Source organism: Myotis nattereri, assembly GCF_964212035.1.
Source record: "Myotis nattereri genome assembly, chromosome: 16".
Classification (NCBI taxonomy): domain Eukaryota; kingdom Metazoa; phylum Chordata; class Mammalia; order Chiroptera; family Vespertilionidae; genus Myotis; species Myotis nattereri.
Genome location: NC_138091.1, coordinates 24,124,352 through 24,131,942, shown reverse-complemented (window position 1 = coordinate 24,131,942; position 7,591 = coordinate 24,124,352).

The following is a 7,591-nucleotide window of genomic DNA, read 5'->3' as shown; positions in this document are numbered from 1 at the left end:
TACCCGGCGCAACCTCGCAGGGCCGGGCCTTCAACGTCAGCACTATGGCTCTCTCGGCGGTCGCTTTCTCTCCGCCGCCGCGCTGTCTGCAAGCAGCACTTTCTACACGCCTCGCCGGCGAGCCAGCTCACGTCCCGTGGAGCAGATTCCACGGGCGAGTCCACTGTCTCGGAGAGCCATCTGTTGGTGTTGCATCTCCTCGAAAATGTTGGCTTTTTTTTTTTTTTTTTTTAATCCTTTCGGGTAACCGGAGGGGAAGCTCAGTTCCGCTCCTTCACCCTGAGACCACTAAAGGGACAATACAAAAGAGGAAATAAGTACATTTTTAAGATTGCCAGAGCTTCACAATCGGCAGAGCGTTTTGTATTCTGGATTAATTTTACTTTATATTCATATGCTAATCTCTTCCTTTCCACGAAGGGATTATAAGGTTCCACAATGGGGTATCTGTGTAATTTTCTAAAAGGGCACAAAGGGTTTAAATCACTGTTGCTTTGTAGTTGGAGGCAATAGAGAGCGGGAGGGATAAAAATCTAAAATCTACACAGAATTAGTTGTGGTGTGTGTTTTTTAACTCTGCAGGTGAGGTCAACTGTGGGACCAAGATAGGTTTTAGATTTAGACCATAAAGAGTTTCAAGAGTGAAAGAAGGAAAAGAGTACTTTTAAAAGTTGTTAAGTTTTGAAAATAATTTTGCACGTATGGGAAATATTGGCATTTAAAGACTCCACTGCATTTTGTAGTGTCAATTTAACTTACCCAGCATTATCACATCACAGCCTAATTTTTAAAAGCAAATGTTAGCGTCAGGATAGTAGTTACTCAGTAAGGAAGAAAAGGGTTAGGATGGAGAGGGATACCCTGTGATAGTATTTCATTTTTTGACCTAAGTGGTGATTATACAGGGATTGGCACAAGTAGGTTGACAGTTGTGAATATGGTGGAAACAAAGTTTATTCTTGTATTATTTATTTGTTCTTGTATTTATTATTAACCTCGTTTTACCACTCCTGAATATAGTTCTTAAACTGGATATGTATGTGTGTATATTATACTTTAAAGTATATGTTTTATTGAGGTACTTAATTTACCATTGTAACCATTTTTAGTTCAATAGCAGAATGTACATTCACATTGTTGTGCAACTATCACCACTGTCCATCCCCAGAAGTATCTCATCATTCACGTTGAAATTCTGTGCCCATTAAACAATAACTCCCTTTCCCTCCTACCTCCAATACCCTGGTATCTTCTATTCTTTTTTCTGTCTCTCTGATACCTCATACATGCAGAATCATGCAATATTTGTCCTTTTGTGTCTGACTTATTTCACTTAGCATAATATCTTCAAGGTTCATCCATGTTGTATCAGAATTTCCTTCCTTTGCAAGGCTGAATAATATTCCATTGCATGTATATGCTACATTTTGTGTATACATTCATTCAGAATGGACACATGAATTGTTTCCTCAATGTATACTTTATAATTTTTTTAATGTGGCTTGAATTCTTACAGCAGGACATCATTAAAGGAACAAAGACGCTTAAAGGAAGAGTTTGTGGACTAAAATCAATGAAGGTCAACACAATAGTATAATTAAAAGGTAAAAGCCTATTTCCAAAAGCAAATGTCACCGAATCCAGATAACCATGACCAGACTGTGACCTGTTCAATATGTTGAGGTTTCACATTGCTTTGCTAATTTTTAAAGAAAGACCCCTTTGTAGCAGGAGTATGTTTACCCAGTTTTGAGAGCTAAAGCCCCAATAAAGTCCCAATATATTGTCACAAATAAGTCTTTGCCATTGAATAGTATGCCACCACTTTCCATCTACTAAAGGAGAAATAAAAGTGTATATAGCATTGATAATGCTTTATATTCTTTTGCTGATTTATACATTTAGTTGGAAGGCAAGAATTCCTGAGTTCTAATTTCTCTTTTTACATTTTCTATATTATAATTTCAGGCAAACCAAGAGCACTCATTCCGAGTTTCTGACTTATCACACCTTAGCTTGCCTTAGGTTCTTCTTCACATGCAGTTGTATAAAGTTTAGGAAACTCAGCCTTGTTCTCAAATGCTCTAGTTAGTAGTAATGGAGTAGTATGGAGAAAAGCTTTTGATATAGCCAAAACCGGTTTGGCTCAGTAGATAGAGCGTCAGCCTGCGGACTGAAAGGTCCCAGGTTCGATTCCGGTCAAGGGCATGTACCTGGGTTGCGGGCACATCCCCAGTAGGAGATGTGCAGGAGGAGGCTGATCGATGTTTCTCTCTCATCAATGTTTCTAACTCTCTATCTCTCTCCCTTCCTCTCTGTAAAAAATCAATAAAATATATATATAAAAAAAAGCTTTTGATACAATGTAAGAAAAAATGGTACTAAATTCTATGTACACTAGGATCATAAGCTTGTAAAAATAAGAATTTTTAATAAATATGAAAATACAACAGTAGAATGTGTACTGTTTCATCTGATTTTTCTAAAATAGTTTTATATAAAACATTTTTGAGATTTGCCATGTATTTAAAAATAATAATGCCATAATATCAAGCCTCTGTGAGAAGAGAATAATTGGGTCTACTTACTTTAAGCATATTTTGATAAAATTAAATCTGCATAAAGGAAAAAATGCAACATGGAAATATAACATGAGCCTGGTGAAATTATGGGTGCTTTTTTCTTCTTTCTATTTGCCAAATGTTCTGTTCTAGGTAAGTATTATCTTTCAGAATAACATTTTTTAAAATATATTTTATTGATTTTTTTTACAGAGAGAAAGGGAGAGGAATAGAGAGTTAGAAACATCGATGAGAGAGAAACATCGATCAGCTGCCTCCTGCACACTCCCTACTGGGGATGTGCCCGCAACCAAGATATATGCCCTTGACTGGAATTGAACCTGGGACCCTTGAGTCTCCAGGTCGACGCTCTATGCACTGAGCCAAACCAGCTAGGGGCAGAATAACATTATTTTTAAAAAATTAAAATAAAAAATTGAATCTGCACAATGCTTTGAAAATCATTTTACACCTACAGTCAATGTGGGAAGTTATAATGGGGAGTTAGGAGGTTCCCATATATGGTAGGTTAATGTTTTAACTATTGCTGTAATCATAATAGTGAATACTTACTGAGCATTTATTTCCTCTTTGTCCAGAATTACAGCAAGTGTTTTATCTTTGTCTTCATTTATAATTCTTTGAGATGGATATTAAGCCCATTCAACAGATGAATAATTTGAGGCCTGAAGAAGTTAGGTGGCTTATAATTTAAAAGCCACCAAGTTTATATGGGGCCTGAAAAAGATTCCAGGTCGGTTGGATAGAAAGAATTTCTAACACTATTGAAGTGTGATGTACTTTTCTAAAATTTTAGTAGACCTCTAAAAAACATTCAAGCTATATCATAACCACCATGAAGATAGTATCTGGTTATTAACAGAGGCAGATGTACTGTGAAGCTATTGAAGATTCAGGGCTCCTAAATGCACAGGACCCTCCAAGAACCTGGAGGGGCTCTAGAAATGGCCTTTTGAAAGACCTAGATATTTTTTCATTATTGTGTAAAAAATTTTTCCATTTCTTTTTTTTTTAATCTTTATTGTTGAAAGTATTACATATGTCTCCCTTTTTCCTCCGTTGACCTCTTCTACCTCGTCCCCCACTCCAGGCCTTCACCACCCTATTGTCTATGCCCATGGGTTATGCATATATGTATGCAAGTTCTTTGGTTGGTCTCTTGCTACCCATCCACCCTCCCCCACCTTCCCTCTGAGGTTGGACAGTTTGTTTCATGCTTCCATGTCTCTGGATCTATTTTGTTCATCAGATTCCACATGTGAGTGAGATTATGTGCTACTTAATCTTTCCCTGACTGGCTTATTTTGCTTAGCATAATACTCTCCAGGTCCATCCATGCTGTTGCAAATGTAAGAGTTCTTTTTTTTAAAAAAAAATAACTGCGTAGTATTCCGTTGTGTAAATGCACCACAGTTGTTTTATCCACTCATCTGCTGATGGGCACTTGGGCAGTTTCCAAATCTTAGCTATTGTAAATTGTGCTGCTATGAACATAGGGGTGCATATATTCTTTCTGATTGGTATTTCCAATTTCTTAGGATATATTCCTAAAATGTTTTCAAGTAACATTTTTGTAATTTTTTTCCTCAGTAAGAGTCCCCCAAACCTCGATTTACCCCGGTTAACAGTCATGTGTGATCTGACTCAGAAATGTTATAACTTCAATAGGCACTTTAAAAGATTATAGTCATATTTTATAACAACATGGAAAAATGTTGACACTATAACTCATGTGCCAAAAGCAAAGTAAATTATATGTATATATTATGATTGCTTTTAAAATATGAATTCAAGGACTATGAGGCAACTTGAAGCCTAAAAGCAATAAAATATTTTTATTCATTTTTTCATTCACAAATATTTATTAGGCATTTTTTATGGACCACATATTATGCTTTTGGTTACTTGAATTTTTTAAAACTCCATTTCTCTTATTGGTACAGTTTTAGAACTTAGTTAAATATATTTGTCTTAATTATCAAATGAAAAACGCTTTTCACACACCTTTAATCTTACATTTGTGAACCATGACATGTTAGAAGAGACAGAAATATTTAACTATTTGGACGTCAGTTTTCTCTTTAACATGCGGGGAGTGGGCAAGATGACCTCCAAATCTCTTCCTACTCTAACATTCCATGATCATATCGCTCCTCTTCATTCCCAGACTACTCCTTTATTTCATTATAATAAAACTATACAATAGCAAGAAATTTAGCTGAGAAAAATCTAGTTTTCAACTGCAATGAGTATAACTTTATAGAAATTATCATCAGAAACAGTATTATGTAGCTTTCTATAGATAGAAATCAGCTTTCTGATGACAATTCCAGTTTCAAAATGAGGCAAATCACTGGTAACATCCACTGTTTCATTTCAGCAGGGAAAGAATTTTATCCATGTATATTTCCTTCAGATGTTAATATTTTTGCCTAGAGACACTAACTTCAAAAAAAACGTTCAAAGGAATTGAATAGAGGTATGGGTAAATTAGGTTAGTCTTCTAATAACTGGAGTATGATGACTTTTCTAAATATAAAAGTTTTCAAAAGTGACAATTTGCTTTTAAGAAAAGTATTATGGCGGGGGGGGGGGGGGGGGGGAGGGGATTGAGGGAGAAACTATAGCCGAGTGGTTAAGTTTTGTCACCAGACAGAATCTGTACTGAAACTGCTTAGCTTTGTAACCTTGTTTGGGCACATTATTTAACCTCTCTAAGCCCTGCTTTACTCCTTTGAAAAATGGAAGTAATATTAGTGCCTAACACACAAGATGTGGTGAAATTTAAATAAGATAATCCAAATAAAGTTGTAGAGGATAGTGTTTATAACATCAGTAAGTGGTACTAAATATTAAATATTAGTGATACTGCCCTGGCCGGGTAGCTCAGTTGGTTAGAATGCTGTCCCAAGGTTTCTGGTTCCATCCCTGGTCAGGGTACATACAAGAATCAACCAATGCATGCATAAATAAATGGAACAACAAATTGAATTCTCTCTCTCTCTCTCTCTCTCTCTCTCTCTCTCTCTCTCTCTCTGAATTTTTTTAATGTATTTTATTGAATTTTTTACAGAGAGGAAGGGAGAGGGATAGAAAGTTAGAAACATCGATCAGCTGCCTTCTGCACACACCCTACAAGGGATGTGCCCGCAACCAAGGTACATGCCCTTGACCAGAATTGAACCTGGGACCCTTCAGTCTGCAGGCCAACACTCTATCCACTGAGCCAAACCAGTTAGGGCAATCAATTTTTTAAATACTGTAAATATTAGTGATACTAAATTTTTAAATATTATATATACAAAACTAAACTTCCTGATATAAAATTTCATTAAGGAAACCGAGTTTTAGAGAAGTTAGTTATCAAGTTAGCCAAGAATAGAGTTTTTTCCCAATTTTGAAAAGGATAGGCAAATAGCCTTTTGGCTCTCTGAGCAGCACCGTGGCTGTTGGCAAGAACAAGCACCTTATGAAAGATGGTGAAAAGGTTGCCAAGAAGAAAAGTGGTTAATCCAGTTATAAAAGATTGATATGATGTGAAAACACCAACTATGGTAAATATAAAAATATTGGGAAAACACACTAGTCACTAGAACTCAAGGAATCAAAATTGCATGTGATGACCTCAAGGGTCGTGTTTTGGAAGTGAGTCTTGTTGATCTGCAGAATGAAGTTGCATTTAAAAAATTCAAGTTAAATACCGAGAATGCTCAGGGCAAAAACTGCCTGATTAATTTTCACAGCATGGAGACAAAATGTGCTCCACGGTCAGAAAATGGCAGACCAGGACTGAAGCTCATGTTGTTGTCAAGACTATTGATGGTTATTTGCTTTGTTTATTCTGTGTTGGTTTTACTAAAAAAAAAAAACCCACAATAATCAGATTCGGAAGCGCTCTTAAGCACCAATAGGTCCACCAATCCTGAAGAAAATGGAAACCATGACCAGACAAATGACTTGAAAAAAGTGGACATTAAATTGATTGCAAATAAATAAAGTGATTCTAGAAAGCATTAGAAGACTCATAGAAAAGACTTATCAATCTATTTATCTGTTCCATGATGTCTTCATTAGGAAAAATATGCTGAGAAAGCCTAAGTATGAATTGGGAACACTCAGCTTAATGGTGAAGGTAGTAGTTCTGGAAAAGCTATTGGGGATGAGATAGGTGCTAAATTTGAATGAGCTGATGAATATGAGCTACCAGTTCATGAATCTGTTTAAAATTCAGACTTTTAATGGTGACAAGTAAAAAGTCTTATTTGTAATGTTTAAAAAATAAAAACAGCCCTGGCTGGTGTGGCAAAGTTGGTTGGAGCCTCGCTCTGTACACTGAAGGGTCTTGGGTTCTATTCCCGGTCCGGGCACATACCCAGATTGTGGGTTTGATCCCCAGTAGGTACTTGACTGATGTTTCTCTCTCACATCGATGTTTTTCTCCCTTTTCCTTCCTCTCTCTCAAAAATCAATAAAAATAAGTAAGTAAAATAAAAACAATAATAAGTAAATAAATAAATAAATAAATAAATAAAAACAATAGTGTATTCAGTCTCAAATAGCAGTTCTTTCTGAGTAGCAAGTTCAAATTTGACTTTTAGTGGGGTTTTTTTGGCTTCTCTATTTTCTCTAAGTGTTGTACATTGAATAATTTATTCCTTTTGTAAAAAAAGTATTTTTTCAAAATGAAACAATTCTGGCGGGAGGAGGGGGAGGGCTGGAAGGGGCCAATGGGGGAGGGGGAAGGGTACATCTGTATTTCTTTCAACAATAAAGATAATTTTTTAAAACAATGAATAAATTCAACATCCAATTATCCTGTAAACATTAATGCCAAAAAAGACCAAGGAAATTAACATGCCATTCAGTTGACAAAATGAATTTGTGTATGAATGAATCAATAAATATTTAGTTGTCAGTATGTATATGCAGGTATATTGGAGTCCATAGTTAGATGCATCCAGAAGTTGGATAAAAGGTCACTCCCTGAGAATCAAACCAGTAAGATTCAA